The sequence below is a fragment of the Mytilus galloprovincialis genome, chromosome 5, assembly GCF_965363235.1.
Source record: "Mytilus galloprovincialis chromosome 5, xbMytGall1.hap1.1, whole genome shotgun sequence".
NCBI lineage: Eukaryota > Metazoa > Mollusca > Bivalvia > Mytilida > Mytilidae > Mytilus > Mytilus galloprovincialis.
Genome location: NC_134842.1, coordinates 7,835,426 through 7,855,886, shown reverse-complemented (window position 1 = coordinate 7,855,886; position 20,461 = coordinate 7,835,426). Strand labels below are relative to the sequence as shown.

Genomic DNA, 20,461 nt, shown 5'->3' with positions numbered 1-20,461 from the left:
AGGACTAAATATGGCAGGATTTACTAAAAAGAATAGGGTCATTCAAAAGATTCACAGCGAGCAAATCCCGCGGCCGAAAGCGGGTTTTAGCTAATTCCTTGACAAACATTAGTAGTAGTTTAGAAAACATGACACGCTTAACTTAAATGATAATCGATAAACAGAATAATCAAATGATCAATCCGACACACTGTATGACCATAATTTGTAACAAATTATTTTCTTTAAAAAAGTAGCAGTTGGACCTTCAATAATAATTAACTTGTCAAAATTTAACATTTTACCAACTGTACATATTTTGAGGTATAAATATGCAAACAAAATCATTTCATTATCTTTTCAAATGTTAAAACTGGAATTGATAATCCTATAAATAGACATGTACAACGACAAATTTATTTGTATTTACCTGTGTGGTGTTTGAAAACCGTTTTTTTTCAAAAGTGAGGATTTTGTATAAATTGTTGTATATTTCGCAGTGATATCTTCCATTATCTGTGTTTCAACTTGTTTATTTACTTTTGACCTTAAATATTTATCTCTAATAACTTAATTAACTATGTATATGCATTCAGGTATTGCATCTCAAAGTTATTCGTTCATAGTGTGTCTATTTACGTTTTTTGATTGAGTTAAACCTTTAATTGTTATTTTATCCTGTGTTTTTCTATGTTGTGATGTTATACTATTGTCTCAGTAAAAGGGAGAACGTTTGGTACCATTAAAAATTTTATTCCCGCTCAATTATTTGCAGGAATCTGATGTACAGTAGTTGTCGTTTGTTTATGTAATTTATACATGGTTCTCGTTTCTCGTTTTTTATATATAGATTAGACCGTTGGTTTTCCCGTTTGAATGATTTTCCACTTGTTTTTTTGGGGCCCTTTATAGCTTGTTGTTCGGTGTGAACCAAGGCTCCGTTTTGAAGGCCGTACCTTGACCTATAATGGTTTACTTTTATAATTTGTGACCTGGATGGAGAGGTATCTCATTGGCACTCATACCACATCTTCCTATACCTATATACAACAATATTGTAATGCACTTCCTCTTTATCTACCTCTGTTTACAAATAAAACAAAAGATCATATTATAAAAGTATGATCATTATGGTAGTCAAACGAAAGTCTAATATGCATTCGTTTTTGCATTAATCATAGTGAGGTTCTGTTTATGTACCATGAACATGTCTTCAACTTTGAACGATTGCCAGATGTGATGTGTGGTCTATGACTGTCATAGAAATAAAATGTGTCATTGTTCTTTCTGAAGTATTCACGCTTTATTTAGACATTTCTTTTATTACATCTACAAGTAGATAGAATTTCTCAACAAATAAACATTACATATTGAAAATATGGTGACTATACTGTAACATGCATTTATCTAGTCAACTAGCATGTAAAAAGGTCTGCTAAAGATTTGAAAAACTCGATTAGTGGGGAACATGTTTTGTACAATATCTTTTAATGTATTAATCATCAAAAATGCTGTGCATAAGAAGTCATACTCATATATATTAGCCACCAGCTATTGCAGATATCTCCATGTGTGACCGATGATACAATAGTTCCTTTGCTATGAGCGGTTGAGGTTCTCAGATCGATTTCAATAATTACACGATGATTGTTTAGGTAAATACAGTAAATGTTTTGTTGTCATGAAAGTTGCATTATCGTCATAACAATTTGGTCATACGTTCAGTGAAAGTCCGTTTTCAGTGATACGAGTTTCATCGGATGATGTGAGACATATTTTGTGCTATCTTCTTTTATGTATATTATAATATTTGATTTTCCAATGTCTAGTTGTTTTCTAATTTGGAAAATAAGGAAAAAGGTATTTTACAACAACTTTAATCCATTTTTTCGTGGGTTTATTTTGTTTGTTGAATTGTTTAAGATAGAGTGATAACGACGGAAAAAAATAAATAAAAAACAAAACATTGCAAAGAAAAGTAAAGATTGAGCAACAGGAATAACTAGAATCGTAATTTTGTTTGTAATAAATTACTATTAGGGTCATTGTAGCAAAACTGTAATACGTTGTTATTTTTCAGCATCAGTAAAATATTACCTGTTAGTATACAAAATATTGGTCAAATAATCTGAATCAGCAACAAAAGGAACGGCAAGTCTGCAAATACATAAAAATAGAAAAAGGGTCACAGAATCATTGACACTTTCTTACACATAAATTTACTGTAACCATATCCTGCATAAATCTTGAGTATATACGAGACGAATCCCTCAAGAAAATAAAAACGACATTAATTCAAAACCAATACACACCTGGTGAACTGATTATTAGTGTTGTCAAATCGTACACTTTTGCCTAACCGGTTACTCGTATAATCGTTTGACATATTAACCGGTTGTTTAAGTTAATGTTTGAAGGCCTTAGCAATAGTGCCTTACACATCGATATAAGAAGATGTGGTATGAGTGTCAATGTGACTACATTCCATCCAAGTCATACATTTACGTTTTTTTTTATAATACGATGAATTGAAGTTTGGCCTTTGGTTTTATAAGGCTTGTCTGTGAAGATTCCTGTCGAAGTTTGACTTTTAATAATCAAATACACGGTATCACCTATGGCGTTTGTACTAACTTCAAATTGAAAATAAAAAAAAACGTCTTGATCTCGTAGAATTGAATATGTCTGAAACCGATGATTCTTCCATTTTGTCTTGTTGTCTCCGAAAATAATGTGAGGTGTACAAATTAAAATTGATTAATCCTGATATTCGTACCATCAAGTATATATTGATTACATTCACTTTGGTTTGCTTTTTCAGTTTTTGACTTAGCATATAGTTTAAAGTATGACAAAGACCTGCACGACGAAAATTGCGCATTCGGATGTAGGTTTACACAATATAAGATAAAAAATTAAATAATGTAGTAAATCGTAAAATTTAATCGTATTATTGAATAAAAATTTCTGTTAAAAAACATCGAACTAATTTTGTTTCATTAAGATCTTGCCCAGAGCTGAGAGACAGGTTCTAATTAATTTTATATTTTTTGATTAACAATACCAATCAAGATACAATTTATCACATAAGAGGAGTATATCTGATATCAAAATGACAATTAAAAGTGAAGGATATTTTGAAAGAGTAACAAGTATCAAAAGATATTGTATATATGAAGAATGTGTCGTAATATAGTAATCAGGACATTAGAACGTAAGGAATATATTGTACAGTGTGATGATTTTTGTATGGATAATGGTGCTACTTACAGGTCCCTGTAAATATTCATATACATGTAAATATATTCATATTCTTATCCTTCGGGAGTGCTCCTTAGACAGGAGGAACATACCAGTAACAGTAACTACTTAATGATTTCAATACAAATTTATATCAAATCTATAAAAATTGAAAAAAAATCCGGTTAACCAGTAAGCGTTTTTGGTATTCGGTATTCGGTCGTTCGAACAGTTAACCAGTTAACCGTTGACAACACTACTGATTATAAATGCCCTGGTGATTAAAGCAGACAAACATGATAGTTTGCACTTAACCATTTCCATTATATATTTTAATCGATTGCTTATATTTTAACCAAATGCTTATATTTTAACCGAATGCTTATATTTTTATCGAATGCTTATATTTTGACCGAATGCTTATATTTGTACCGAATGCTTATATTTTAAAACACATTGTTTCTTTGACTGTTGATGCAGATGAGTCTAATAAGAAGAAACAGCTAAAACGTCGATTTATGACTTTTGAACACCGGTATACTACTGTTGTCTTTATGTATCAAACAATAACAAACAGTGTCCTATCGGATATAATTCAAAGTACGTGTAAATAAAAAGTAAATAAAACACATAACAATGCTCCTCTAGAAGTCATCTATGAATGTTCTCAGATTCAAGAGGAAGTATAAATGTACTTAAGATAGCTGTTTTAATGATACCAAGCCGTGCTTATCCATAATACGGTAGCTGTACTTTTTGTTGCGCTAACAAATATCTTATGCTGATATTTTGGTGAAATGTATTAATATGAACAGTATATCTGATAGTCCGTAGCCAATGTATATGCGACAGAAATACATTACTTTAATTCAATTACTGTAAGACCCTCTTTAAAGCAAGAAACCTACTGTGAAATATGAAAATAAAAAGAGGTCGGTAAGGAGAGGCGCACAGTTCGTTCCCATAGGAATGCCGACAATTTGTTGAAACAGTCTACCTCCAAAGTCAACAAATATGTTGTCAATAAGAAACTCCAGCATACTGATCACTTGTTCCTCTGTGTAATATGTTTTACCCTTTTGTTCCATACTAACAAAATATGCCTTATGGTATCCCAAAGTGATAAATTTATAGCGTATGCTGCCATTTTTATTATGAAAAGCATTATGGATTATTTCTTTTAGACGGTTTTTCAATTTCACATGGGGAATGGTTTTATACAAGGTTGAAAAATCTAAAGTTTTAATAGAACTAAGTTCAGAAAAAGACCGAGATTTAAAATTATCCAGGAGTTCTTTAGAGTTTTTAAGAATCCACATATGGTTAATACCACTACGTGAGTAAACAGTTTCACAGTATGTCTGAAGACCCTCTTTAACTGCGGACAGAATTTTAGTCAATCTAATGGACAATTCTTTAGTAGAACAAGTAGATGAGCCGGCAATATACCGTTGTTTGTACGGAATTTTGTGAAGTTTAGGTATCCAATACAAACAAGGTAAGTCCTCCGATTTGTTGTTCAATGCAATGTTCATAGAAGCCACGAAGGACTTATGATTCGCCAAAATCTCATCCTTGTCAAATGATATGTTTTTGTATGTGGGATTACCTGAGTGCTCATTTATTCCTAATTCTTTTATAAGACACTCGTAGTAATACGATATACATACATAATAAAAAGATGAATAAACTCGTTTTGACAAGAGTCAACAATTGGTAGGACCTAACTTACATAGAAGATTACTATTGTTGGTATAAGGAGTGTGCTCTTCAGATGAACAGAAGCAGACCCATCTGATGTTGTTGTTTCTTTAACTGAACTTTGAGACATGTACATAGACGACGTAGGCATAATGTCGACTGAAGTTGACGTATACAAAGAAGAAGACTGTAGCTGAGATGAACGTGTGAATGCTATTTGAGTTTGAAATAAAATTGATGTTGGGCATCGGTTCAGGTCGGCAACACATTGTCCGGTAGAACATCTGTTTCAGCCTTCATGACACTCGTTCACATTTGAACCTAAAATAAAACCCATTAAGATTGTGAACAAGAAGAAGTAAATATACAATTAGATAACAGCATAATAACCATAAAAAACTGTAAACAATTTAGTAGTAACAATAAAAAAAACGTCTGTATAAGAAGCGTATAAATTATCAAATACACCGCAGGGTTTTGTTGATTTGCAATAAATGATAGATTGGTAAATGAAACTTTATTCATTCCGTTCTTTACTGGATTTACTTTCATCAGCAACGCTTAGGAGGATATGATTTGTATAAGACACATGTTAGTTTTTTTCTATCATTATATTGTGTACCTGTATGTTTTATCTATTTATTTTCTAAACAAATGTTTGTTTTGATAAGAATTTTTTAACTTCCTTTGATATGAGTGTCACTGATGAAACTTTTGTAAACGCACATCTGTGCCAAAAATGAAATTCCAATCTTGTTATAATGAGTTTATTTTAAACCCGAACATTTGAATACTAGGAATGTAAAAATTCATTGAAAAGCTATATTTGTTTTTGTGTATCAGATCTATTATCTGATTATTATTCACTATATTTGAATCACTATGCAAACCAAATACGCTACACAAACTTTGTACTTACAGTTTAGTTCATCAGAGGGGTCGTCTTCACAATGGAATTCATCGTCGCACCTATGTTCAATAGGAATACATAGTCCATTTGAACATTGAAACTGGTTTGTATCACATGAATTGACTGCCTGTTTTGGAAAAAAATGACTGTAGCGATTTGTACGTAAACGAGATGCTACTTATAAACTAACTTAATATTTGTTTTCATGTTGCACACTAATGAAATAGAAATTAGGAAATAAGTAAAATGGAATGAGGCACAAACGGGATAACATCGGGTATATCGTGACGGTCATGGTTTGTTAGTGGGTTAATATGGAATGCACTGAAACAAATATAAAACTTCGACAGAAATACTAACTATCCGAGTCTATTCATATTGTAGTCGAGTATGTTCTTGTACATTTCTGAAGGTCAAATCGTCAACAAATATGACAATACTTAACATGACACTGAATAAATAGGTTGTTTACCCTATCTTATACTTAGTGTATGTACTTACACATATATAAAAGACGATACAGATTGTTAATGTGATCATGGCAGTCTTCTTCATGACTTTCTTGTATACTGAAATTCAACATATACATGTAATTCACATTAAATAAAAAAAAATGTCAAAATAAGATACAAATAACGACAACAGTAGTATACCGTTGTTCGAAATTCATAAATCGATAGAGAAAAAACAAATCCGGGTTACAAACTAAAACTGAAAGGAAACGTATCAAATATAAGAGAACTACGAAACAACCGAAACACAACATTAAAATGTAAAACACACATTAACGAACTATAATATAACAATGGCCATTTTCCTGACTAGGTACATGACATAAGAATAAAATGGTGGGTTGAACCTGGTTTTGTGGCATGCCAAGCCTTCCACTTTAATGGCAATGTTAATTATAACGTTAAAATGACAACATTACATGACAGGACTACAATACAAATAAAAGGGAGAAATTATAGGACAAAGAAAAAGTAAAATAAAAAAATACTGAACTCAGAGGAAAATCAATTCGGAAAGTCCATAATCACATGGCAAAATCAAATAACAAAACGCATCAAAATCGAATGGACAAGAACTGTCATATTCCTGACTTGGTACAGGCATTTTCAAATGTAGAAAATGGTGGATTGAACCTGGTTTTATAGCTAGCTATACCTTTCACTTGTATGACAGTCGCATCAAATTCCATTATATTGTCACCGATGCGTGAACAAAACAAACAGACACAACAGGTAAAAATGTCAAAAATAGGGGTACAGCAGTCAACGTTGTGTTATCATCTTAATCATTATAAAAACAACATATGTAACGAAGAAGCACACAAAGGCATACATCAAATTAACATCCTCATTTTGATTATATTATACGATTTTATTTGACTATGTAAAATGCACCCATCAAGGAAGGAGGGTTTTGAGTACTGGTGTAAAATTGCACGTTTGAAATTCGCACAGGTAGACATGAAATAATATTGTCGTTTAAAATATGACGTAATGCATAAGTACAGAGTCACGTCAAATGTGTATCACAAAAAAAGTGGGTTAACATTAAAAGTAATATTATTAAATAAAATAATTTTGTCATTCAAAGTATGACAAGATGTATAGGCACAGAGTCACATCATAAAATAATATTGTCGTTCAAAGTATGATGAGATACATAAGCACAGAGTTACGTCAAAAGGATATCTAAAAAAAAACAGACTTAACAGTACAAGTAATATTAATAAAGACAAATAAAAGAATAATATAACACGTTATTAAGATGATAAATAACGTCAGTACGCAAAATCTATACTTCAAGACCATCGTGTACCATTTGTGAAGTTGATACGGAATATTTATCAACAAGTTCTGGGTACCTTCCGATGAATTTTTTTTAGAAAAAGGACGAGACGTTCTTTGACATACCCCTGGTTCATCAACTTTCTGCTCAGACACTGGGGACGTTCTACAAAGTCTGAGTAGGAGCTGCAAGCTCTTGAATACCGAATAAGTTGGGAAATGTATATTCCATATGCAGGTGAGGTTGGTATATTGCTACTAAGGTGGGCGAAATTGATAATTTCAAAATCAAAATCGTCTCGTTTGTCATAGATTCTGGTACTAAGATGATTGTGTATGTCAAATGCGAGGTATAAGTCTAAAAATGAGGTGGAGGAAACCGTGTCTGTGGTCTCTTTAATTTCTAGTTCTGGTGGATATATATATTAATGGAACCCAAATCAGAAAAGTTCGGATTGTTAATGTAAAGAACATCATCAATATATCTGAAAGTGAAATTAAATAACCTAGCTTCTTTGATCTTCTTGTTTTTGACAAGTGTCTGAAGGAACTCCGATTCATATGAAAATAAGAAGAGGTCAGCAAGGAGAGGCGCGCAGTTCGTTCCCATAGTAATGCCGACAATTTGTTGAAAAAGTCTACCTCCAAACTCAACAAATATGTTGTCGATAAGAAACTCAAGCATACTGACCACTTGTTCTTTTGTGTAGCATGTTTTACCTTTTTGTTTGTCACTATTAACGAAAAATGCCTTATGAAATCCCAAAAGTAATAAATTTATAGCGTATGCTACCATTTTTATGTTGAAAGGCATTGTGGATTATTTCTTTTAGGCGATTTTTCAATTTCACATAGGGAATGGTGGTATACAGGGTTGAAAAATCAAAAGTTTTGATAGAACTTATTTCAGAAAAGGACCGAGATTTAAAATTGTCTAGAAGTTCTTTTGGATTTTTAAGAATCCACATATGGTTAATACCACTACGCGAGTAAACAGTTTCACAGTATTTCGGAAGACCCTCTTTCACTGTGGATAGAATTTTAGTCAATCTAATGGACAATTCTTTTGTGGAACATGAAGATGAGCTAGCAATATACCGTTGTTTGTACGGAATTTTATGAAATTTTGGTATCCAATACAAACAAGGTAAGTCCTCCGATTTTTTGTTCAATGTAATGTTTATTGAAGCCATGAAGGACTTATGATTTGCTAAAATCTCATCATTGTCAAATGATATGTCTTTGTATGTGGGATTGCCTGAGTGCTCCTTTATACCCAATTCTTTTACAAGACATTGGTAGTAATACGATTTACATACAAAGACAATATTATTTGAAGCTTTGTCCACAGGAACAAACAAATAGTAACCAACAAAAGGTACCATGTTAAAAAATTAATATGCCAGACGCGCGCCACGTCAACACAAGACTAACCCGCGACGCTTTGATGAAAAAAGTTTGAAAGCCAAAACAAGTACAAAGTTGAAAATTACCGAGGACCAAAAGATCCAAAAGTTGTGACCACTACTACGGCCAGAGTTATCCGCCTGGGACAAGAACATCCTTATTATTTAGAATAGTTCATACTTTTGTGAACAGTAAATCTTATAAAATGACTATATAATAGACATACATGATTAAACTGAAGTGGTGACTAGCTAAAGAATAAAAACGGATACATTACAAAAATACACAGCCGTGTTAGCCAAAGCCAGTGCAAAACGCACAAATTACAAAGTGACTTAACATTTGAATTTTAAAATGAGTTCCCAAAATTAAGAAAGAATTTGGATGAAATTCAAGATTAGATTTGTATGACTGATCTAGCATTTATTATTAACAGTGAAAATTACAATACTAATTAATATCAAATTGTAGTAGTAATTAGATAATTAATTGTTTTATCTAGCTATGTCGGTGTTTCTTCTGAATCAAACTGTAAACCAAAGAAATCGTGTAAATTTTGTCGATCTATACTAAAATCTAATAAATGAACTGGATGATTAATTATACAACTTTCTACATTTGTATATTATTTATACTAAAAGACATTAATGTGATAGGAAATGGTTAGCCCATTAAAATATTCCCTTTGGCAACTTTAAATGTGATTTTGAGGGGAAATGCTAAATTAATTTGGTATACAATAATTCACAATTATCTCTACGGTGGTGTTTTATAAAAAGAGGATGTCCAAATAAAAAAATAAAACTGTCATATTTCCTCCGTGGTAGAAGCTTTAAAAATGGTTAGTTAAATCTGGTTTTTAAGCAACATGTGTATAGCAACTTGAATTGTATGATAGTTGTTTTATAGCTCCATTATATTAAATAAACAACCAAGACAATAACAATCAAAACCAATGAGTAAACAAAGACTCACAAAACCAAAGGACATTTACATCAACAATTATAAATAATAATTAAGAAACAACACGAACTCCACTAAAAAACGGGAGTGAAATCAGGTGTTCCGGAAGGGTAAGCATTCCTGCACCGTATACGGCAGCTGTCGTGTTATTTCTTTGTTCAGTTCGGTAATGATGGAAGGTTATTATGACTGAGGAAGAATATCAGATATGATTTCTGACACACTTTTGTCATAATGGCCAATCAGCCCATGATTAATAGCTAAACAATCTTTAAACAGATTTATTAAAAAGGGATATAGTTACGATACTGTTGTCAGGGCATTAAAGATTGCATATTTTGTATTTGATATTGATTCACTTACAGGGTCTTTGCATCGGCAATAAACATATTTATTCTAGTTCCAGTTGTTGGCATGATGCGGGTTATATTCTTCTCATATATTTTATAATGGTATAATACTAAACCCCATATCGGGAAGGGTTGTGCTTGGTATTTATATGATGAATCAGTTTAAATGACTTCTGAAGCTGGCATGTCTGACTCGGACTTTTAAATGGAGTTTTACTGTGCGTATTGTTGTGTGTTAGTTTTTTTTTCACATTGTCTCTTTGACACATTTCCCATTTCTATTCAAATTTTATAATTGGACATTATAAAAACAATTAGGACCAACAGCTAAAACGATGTCAACACAAAACCTACAAACAGATCTGGCAAAGACGCCCACATAAAAAGAATGTGAAGTCTATATTATAACAGTATAGTAAAATAAAATGCATCACCTATGATACAGTTTTTACATACGAAATGCCTGTACCAAATCAGGAATATCTCCCCTGTAATGGCGCTGCCCATGGAAAACATTGACGAGTAAAAAAAGTATAGTTTCACCCAGTTTACATATAATTTACAACAAAACTTTGTACCGTTGATGCACAAGTAATGTCCAGAAGATGATTTACTTCAAAGTTTGTGCATGAGATGTTATTAAGAGGGGATTTTTGAACTTTTACAAGTAACAAGGTACGAGATTCCTATCGCCTATATAACTACTTTCTTTTCATGACTATGGCTACCGTTGAGTCTATTTCTGAACTGAAGAAAACTTTTTATTGGTATAGAAGGAAAAGTAGGAATATTATCCAACAAGCTAGACAATATAGAGGACCGCTTCACACGCATAGTAACAGAAATAAAATCTGAGGTAGATGAGGTTAAAACTGATGTTATAAACACAAAACTTGAGGTTCAAAAGTTACGGGAGGACCATCTTGAGCTAGAAAAAGGTGTAGGCCACATTGCACTAGAAATTAACAGGGTAGCAGATAAGAAGTTGAATCTTTTTAGAAAAAGTCTAAAAATAGATAAAGAAAAGGCCGAAAGCTTCCATATTGCCAATGCTCATCGTATTCCATCTAGGCAAACATCAGACCAGATAAGAAGGCCTGCTCCTATAATTGCCCGCTTTATCCATCATGGAGACAAGCAGTACGCCCTATCTAAAGGTTATAATTTGTCAAACAAACATATGCGCATTGTTGATGATTTACCCCCAGTCATGAAAGAATCGAGGCATGAGCTTGCAATGATGACTTACAAAATTAGGAATGAGGAACATCTGCAAACAAGAATCAAGGTTGTCGTAACCCGTATTCTCCTACAAACACGTACAAACTCAAAAGATAATTGGCTTCTAAGGAGGGAGGCTCTCTGTTGCTTACCTTATAAATGAGGATTGTTTGTTTTGATTTTGCCTCCATGATACACTTAATTTACTTTTGAAAATATATTGACGGTCATTGAAATGTATTTAAATAACAAGCGCATACAATGTATATAATTTCTTCTCTTGACAAGCATGCTTGTTATTTATTTAAATGTTTCATGTTTTTCCCGCCAGCTATTTAGATCTATAAATGAATATATATATATATATCCATGTTTCTTACACTATGTACTTATTATATATATTTCAGGTTTAAAAAAAAACAACAGTAAGTAAAAAGTGCGCTTGTTTGATGTTTTTGCATTTTCTAATTCTATTTTTTGTTGTTGTGTGCTGATTTTTTTTTTATGTTGTGTGATTATCTTTTGCTATTTATGTTGTGTTTTTACTTTGATTTTTTTTATTTATGTTTTGCTTAAGAAAATAGTTGCATTGTATTAGCTTTTTTGATTTGCAAATTTCCTGCTTTTGTTTGTATTTAAACCAAAATATATGTCTATAGCATGTTTAGCATGTTGTTATCAAACTTGACAATTCACCGTTTTAGAAGATGACGGCCAATTATTAAAATGATTATTCTTGAAATTTAGATATACATGTACTAACAAAACTTTTAGCCAATTAAGTTACATTATATTATTCATAAACCAATCAAAATAATTTGGTGTACGTTTTACTCACATTGCATTAGATTAGATTAGAGATGGCGAATTAATTTCATATTGATTTATATGATATATATAGGTTCCATAGATAATAGATTTACTTATGTACACATGTAATGATGTACAAGAACTCTCGCTATATAACCATGACTTACTTACATGTATCCTGGTAGAGAATATTAATTGGTTCAAAATGACGGCTACATACAATATAATATGATACATGTACATAATATGTGGAAACACTCAGACACATACATGTGTAAAAACAGGAATAATACATATTATTATTAATCACAATTTTTAATGTTACTACAAAACAATGTTATCATAATCATATAACTTAGACTTAATAATCTAAGTAGCTTCTTAATTAACAGTGATAACTAATTTCTTTATAACTTATATTGAAATTTAAAGCAGGCCTTTCTGTACACATGGATAAATGTAGATGAAATCAGATTTAGCATAAAGTGTACCTTGTCATGATTGTCCAATAAGCTATGACTTCATATTTTGAATAGGAAGCTTTGGTATACATTGCAATATCTCATTACATTGCTCCTTAAACACAGGTAGTAGTTATTATTTGTTGTTACATATATTGTTTGCATTTACAGATTCCACTTTTAGGACTTATTTTTATGAACTATAGTATAGACTTCTTAATGGATAATATTTATACCAAAGATGTTCATAAACATGCAATGAAACCTTGACAGTAAAACTTGAAAATAATAATAAAAAAAAACTTTAGCTAAAACACCCTTAAGTGACAATTTAGGAAAAGTAAAGACAAAAATAATTTCAAGATTTAACACAAATCTACTTTTTACTATCAAAGGGAAATAACTCAAAAGATATTCATTGCATTTGGATTTTTTTTTAGTTTGAAACAAGAGCTGTAATCAGTATATTTAAAATATATTAACTAATTAAAACTGCAAAAGAATGCTGTGATGAGTACAGCTGATTTATTCATAAATCAAGTTATATTTTCAACTCAATGAATGATAATTTCATAATGTTAACCTTTGATCAAAGTATAACAAATACCCCCCCCCCCCCACAGCAGACTATAAATTGTAATTTTAGTAAGCTGGGTGACTATACCATTTGCAGGTATATATCTTGTATTTTTTAACTTACTCTTATTTATTATTTTCCTTTATTTTTTACTCAATTTTTTTCTTCATTTCTTTTCTTTACAATGTTTTTTTTTTATTTTGTTTATTATCTTATTGGCAAATATTCATGAAGATATAGAAATCCATAGCAGAAGTGTTAATATAAACATCATGTTTGAATCAGAGACCAGACCATTACTACATAACACACATTGTGTTAAATTTTCTTTACTTATGGCCAGTTGTGTGGGACTTTTTCTGTCATTTTATATAAATTATGTTTCAAACTATTCGTGTCATTTATAGTCTAAATGAAAAATAATCTTATTCAGATTGTCTCATACAACTGCCAAGGACTTAATTCAATTTAAAAGCGAAGAGATGTTTTAGACTATCTAAGACCAAAAGATTGTAGCATGTATTGTCTTCAAGATACACACTTTTCTGAAAAAGATGAACAATTTGTTAAGAATCAATGGGGTGGAGAATGTGTCTTTAGTTCCATTTCTTCAAATCAAAGAGGAGTGGCCATTTTATTTTTTATTTTATTAGGATTGAATATTAAAATTGAAGATAGCAATATTACTTTAAATACATTATATGGTCCAAACAGTGACAGCCCTGATTTTTATGATAAAGTTAGTGAAATAATTGAAGAATTTGATAATCATACCGTCATTGTGACAGGAGATTATAACTTAGTGCAAAATCAAGACCTTGATACTTTTAATTACTTAAATATAAATAATCCAAAAGCCAAGGAAAAAGTTTTAGATATAAAGGAAATATACAACTTAACTGATCCCTTTAGAAAACTATATCCAGAAAGTAAAAGCTATACTTGGAGGAAACCAAACCCTTAAAAACAGGCCAGATTAGATTTTTTTTTTAGTTTCACAGAGCTTTTATCCAAATGTACATGACTTAAAGATACAAAATAGTTATAAATCAGATCACTCACCTATTTTTTTACAAATAAAACTTAATAACTTCAGAATTGGGAGGGGTTTATGGAAATTTAACAACTCTCTTCTATATGATCCAAATTATGTCCATATTGTTAAAGAGGTAATCAATAAAACTAAAGAGCAATATGCTTTTCTTGTATATAATCGAGAAAACCTAAACTTAATAGACTCTTGTGAAATTGAGTTCACAATTAGTGATCAATTATTTTTAGAAACATTGTTAACTGAAATAAGGAGGAAAACAATATCATATGCTTCATTTAAAAGGAAAGAAACAAATAAATCAGAACATTTGCTATCTGAAGTTATAAACAAGTTGGAAGAAATAACCCAAACAGATGAAATTTTGGAACAGATAGAAAATAAGAAAACAGATCTTAGAATTCTCAGTCAAAATAAAATGAGGGGTCAATACATAAGGTCAAAAACACAATGGGTAGAAGAAGGAGAGAAACCTTCAAAATATTTCATAAATTTAGAGACAAAAAATTATGTAAATAAAACAATTCCTTAATTAATTGATAAATCAGGAAATATAATTGAAAACCAAAAACGAATTCTAAATGAAGCGAAAAATTATTACAAAAATCTATATTCCAAAAATGAGACAATAAAATCTATTAATCTGAACAATGCTTTACCCCATAAAGATATACCAAAATTATCTGAAAATATGAAAGAGTCGTTAGAAGGGGAAATATCATTTATAGAATTGACTGATGCAATTAAAAGAATGAAAAATGAGAAAAGTCCAGGATCGGATGGATATACAAATGAATTCCTAAAATTTTTTTGGATTGATATAGGTAAATTCATACATAGATCAATTAAATATTGCTATAATCAAGGGGAAATGTCTATTACCCCAAAACAAGGTATTAAAACTTGCATACCAAAAGGTGACAAACCAAAACAATACATGAAGAATTGGCGGCCAATCAGTCTTTTAAATAATATTTATAAATTAGCATCAAGTTGCATTGCAGAAATGATAAAGTCTGTTTTAACAAACGTAATTAATAATGACCAAACAGGATTTATACCTGGTAGATTTATTGGTGAAAACACCAGACTAATATACGATTTACTACACTACACTGAAGAAAATGATATCCAAGGCATTCTCCTCTTCATTGACGTTGAAAAAGCTTTTGATACAATTTCCTGGATTTTCATAGAACAAGTTCTTGATTTTTTCAACTTTGGAAATTCCATAAAACATTGGGTTAAAACTTTTTTTACAAATACCAAATCAGCAATAATTTTCTGTCAGATATTTTTACCATTGAAAGAGGTTGCAGACAAGGGGATCCTTTATCCCCTTACATTTTCTTGTTATGTGCAGAAATTTTAGGAATATTACTTAGAAAAAACGAAAATATAAAAGGTATTACTATTGAAGTTTCAGAATTTTTGATATCACAATATGCTGATGACACCACACTTATTTTAAATGGTTCACCAGAATCCTTAGATGCATCTCTTTGTGTTTTAGAACTATATGCTGAATGGTCTGGTCTAAAGATGAATTTAGAGAAAACAAAGGTAGTCTGGATTGGGAAAAAGAAATATAGCCAAGATACAATGTGTGTAAAGTGGGGATTAGAGTGGGGTTCAAACAGATTTACTCTCTTGGGTATTAAATATTCAGTAGACTTACAAGAAATGAAAACACTAAATTTTGAACCCAAATTTAAAGATATAGAAAGAACAATGAAAAGCTGGTCTAACAAATACTTATCCCCAATTGGAAAAATTACTATAATTAAAAGTCTTATAATCTCAAAGCTCAATCACCTATTTCTAACTTTACCAAATCTTGATAATGGATTATTAAATCAAATCATAAAAAATTATTTGATTTTATTTGGGATGGTAAACCAGACAAATTTAAAAGAGAAACAATTGCTCAAATATATGAACTGGGTGGACTTAACATGTAAAATCTAAAACTGTACATCAAAGGATTAAAACTAACTTGGATAAGAAGAATAATCAAACAAACTAATAATTATTGTAAGTTACTAACTTATACTGAAAAAATTGAATTAAATGAATTATTCTTGGTAGGTCCAAGAACACAAGTAAGAAATCCTTTTTGGCAGGAGGTTTTAAATGCTTGGACTGAACTACAAACCAAAATAGCTATTAAGAACGAAAATGATTTTATCACATGGAATAATTAAGAAATTAAAATTGGTAATCAAATCCCTCTGTATAAAAAATGGACAGAAAAAGGCGTCTGGCTAATAAATGATTTAATTGATAATGATGGACATTTAATGAATTGGCAGGAATTTAAAAAAAAACATATAATATTGATACCAACTTTCTTATATTTCAAGGAGTAATGTCAGCTGTTTATTCATATTAAGTCTTAATATTGAAAGTAATCAGCTTATAAAGCCTTATGGGCCAATTATACCAACTACTATTTCTATATTTATGAAATCTACAAAAGGATCAAAAGACATGTACAATGTTTTAAATGAAAAAATAACAAATATCACATCACAGGAAAAGTGGTCCTTAATCTTAAATAGACATAATATTATTTGGAATAAAATATACAGACTTCCGTTTTACATTACTAAAAACTCAAAATTACAGTTGCTCCAATACAGGATTAATCACAGAATCTTGGGAACTAATAAATTACTCTACAAAATTAAAGTCTCACAAAACAATAGATGCACTTTCTGTTCGGACTCAATAGAAACTATTGAACACATATTCTGGTCCAAAAGCTTTTGATGTTTGGGAAGAACTTAATAAATGGATATATTCAAAAGTCCAAATTGAACTACCACTTAATTTAGATATTGTCTTATTTGGGATATTAGAAAAAACAGAAAAAAACTACATAAGAAATCTCATAATACTATTTACTAAATACTATATATACAAAACAACAATGCAATGTGGACAAGTAAATAGTGTAGCCTTAAACAATTATCTTAAAGAAAATTTGTTTATTGAAAAAATAATATTTTATAAAAATAAACCACTGCAAAGAGCGAACACCTGCTGGAACCCCTGGCTCCAACTAATAGAATGATTTTATAAGTTAACTTTCACGTAATAAAATTATCTACCCAATCCATGCTACCTCAGATTAAGATTTTCTATTCTTTTTTTAAAATTATTATTAATAATATTAAACATTTATAGAAGGATTCAAAATATCAACTTTATGTACTTGTCTCGATTTTGCTGATGTACTATGAACTTATTTACTATTGTTAATATATATGTAGTTATTTGCCAATAAACACATTACAAAAAAGAAAAAAAAAGAAAAAAAATGAAATCAGGAATACGACAGTTGTTATCCATTCGTTTGAGCTTTTGATTTTGCCATTTGATTAGGGACTTTCCGTTTTGAATTTTCCTCGGAGTTCGGTATTTTTCTGATTTTACTTTGTTTTGACACATATATAATATCTGAAACAGAAATGATGCAAAATGATGAATACTTTATTGATATTGTTGTGTTATTTGGACACTTAAATTGCATTGACAATGTATTCGCAGCCGCCTCGTGTATAACGTTTTTGTGGTATTCTATTTATGACATTACATTATTTATACAAAATACGGAATTTATAAAATATATTGGTTTTTACCCAAAACATTTCATTTGAAATAGTGGTTTGATTTGCAGTATATATATACTGTCTCAAATTAAAATTTCATTTGGAATAGTTGTAAGATTTACAGTTTATATATTGTCTTATATTAAAATTGTTTGTACAAAAGGATGATTCAACATGCTTGTTGCCTCATATCAAAACAAGTTGTCGGAAGTATATGATAAAGACAATTATAAATGATATTTGTTCTTTTTTAAGTTTAACTAAAACGTTTTTTTAACTTAAATTTCCTGTAAAAATCCCTCATACGAACAATCAGAACGAATCAAATCTCAAGAAGGTCATAATTTGTATCAAATTATTCAACATGTTCTTAAAAAATGAAATATAAAAATATCTGTACTAAAAATCAATAATAGATACTTCTAAAATAAATAGATGATTTTAAAGCACTCCATATACTATAAACTGTGTAATGCATGGACGCCACGTTTCCATCTTAATCAATAAAAAATATTCCGATGCATAAAATAAATATAAAACTATCCGAATGGTCGAGTGTTCAGATTATGTGTAGTCTGTTTTAAGGTGCGATATTAATAAAACATATTTTATGACAGAAACATATTTGAGAACATTTCATATTTACAATATCACAATACACATACAGTATAGAACGAGTAACAAATGAATGGATGATATTACCTGGGTAGTGTTAATAATTCTTCATCCGTTTAATTTCGCTTGCGTGTTAAAACGCAAGTCTTATTCACCAATGAATCTCAGTTATACTTCCTCATGTTTACAAGAAGTACAATTAAATATATGTGTTTCACATTTGGGGAAATGCTTATTTTCTTTACAAAAAGCGCATTGGTGTTTGTTTTGAGTGCGGAAGGTCGTGAATTCGATTAGCGTTTTTGTTTGAAAACAAATTACAACCTGATTACTCAAAATTATGTCTGTCCCAGATAATGAAAAAGTCCCCATCGTCATTTTGAATATCAGCTAAGCGTATTGCATTGTACTAACACAGCTTTGATTTATTGGCAGTGGCACACACAGTTACACTAGTTATTATATTACTAACGTATGACATACTTATAGGCGAATTATGATTTGTCCTTCATTTGTTAGTGTAAATTTGCAAAATATAAGGCAGGAAATAGTGGTATTTAAAACATGCATGTTCAATTCAAATGAAACATTATTTAAGGAACAAAATGTCTCCATCTTGGAACTTGTATTCATGGGGTTGGTATCAAAATAATGCATCGAAAATACGGAGATAATACACACGAAGACCGTTAGTAGACTATTGCTAGACCGCCGAACTCTTCATAATATTTTAACATTACTAACATGCATGACGTATTACATAAAGATGCATACACACTGGACTGAAGTAAACATACAAACATTATCAATGTCAAGTGTGGTTGTCTTAGTGTGTATAATTTTATACTAACTAAACATACTAGACAGGATTTAATGTATATTAAGGTAAATGCATATGCTTTCATTCTTCTTATTTCCTAAAATGTTATCAGTTAAAATGAAACAACATACTTACAACTTTGGTCGAAATCCTCACAATGACTATTGTTAAAGATTTAGTTGCACACCTATACTATAAAGGAAATATATTATATTACGGAAAAGAAACACACAGTAAAATAACTGGGCTTTCCCATGGTCACATAATTTAACTAAACGATTTAAAAAAATACTTTTATCTATAAGATATTTTCTTTCAGAAATATTTAAATTAAATGAAAATAAAACTGCCAAACATGGACAGTCAGACTGGACTCAAATTTAAACGATTGTCAAATTTTGTATATACTACTTGTTATGTCCGTCCGTCCGTCTGTTATTTCTGCATTTGCGTAAACATTTTATCATGTATTTAAAAAAAACAAATGAAAACGCTTCCTTTTGATTTTGACAATTGTTTTGTGTGTGATTACAGAGTTAATGGAATTTAACTGTTTCATTGAAGGAAATATTCTACGGATGGAACACTCACTCCAGTAAGAATGGATTGATTTTCCTAAAAAAATGAATTATTGTTTTGATTTTCTTTATTCCGTAATAAATAAGACAATTTTCATATATTGCACATAATAGACACCAACTCCAGTAAGCCAGTATTGATTTCCTTAAGACTTCATAATATTGTTAAATGAAAAAAATGGACGCTCCCTTTCGACGTGTTTAGTATTCATTTTTCTCTCTTCTAGATTAGCTTGACTTTAGTTTTCATATCGAATTAAATAGAAACGTAAGAAGCAATATTCAAAATGTAAAATGTTTCACATGAGAAAAAACATGGTTTAATTTGAAAAATAAAGCATAAATATATGACAAAAGCAAGAAAAAAA

At 30.4% G+C, this 20,461-nt stretch overlaps 1 long non-coding RNA gene across 3 annotated transcripts; it reads right to left on the bottom strand.

The window, feature by feature from the left end:
- Positions 1 to 305: 305 nt before the first annotated feature.
- LOC143075063 (uncharacterized) lies at positions 306 to 19,718 on the bottom strand. Of its 3 annotated transcripts, none has more exons than XR_012978221.1 (6): positions 19,651 to 19,718; positions 6,332 to 6,399; positions 5,840 to 5,957; positions 4,952 to 5,241; positions 2,077 to 2,136; positions 306 to 1,308 (listed from the first exon to the last, which is right to left on the bottom strand). It is a non-coding gene; the product is annotated as an uncharacterized LOC143075063 (long non-coding RNA). The 3 variants fall into 3 exon arrangements; XR_012978222.1 differs by having other exon boundaries at positions 19,647 to 19,698; XR_012978223.1 differs by lacking the exon at positions 19,651 to 19,718 and adding an exon at positions 18,783 to 18,954.
- Between the last annotated feature and the right edge of the window lie 743 nt (positions 19,719 to 20,461).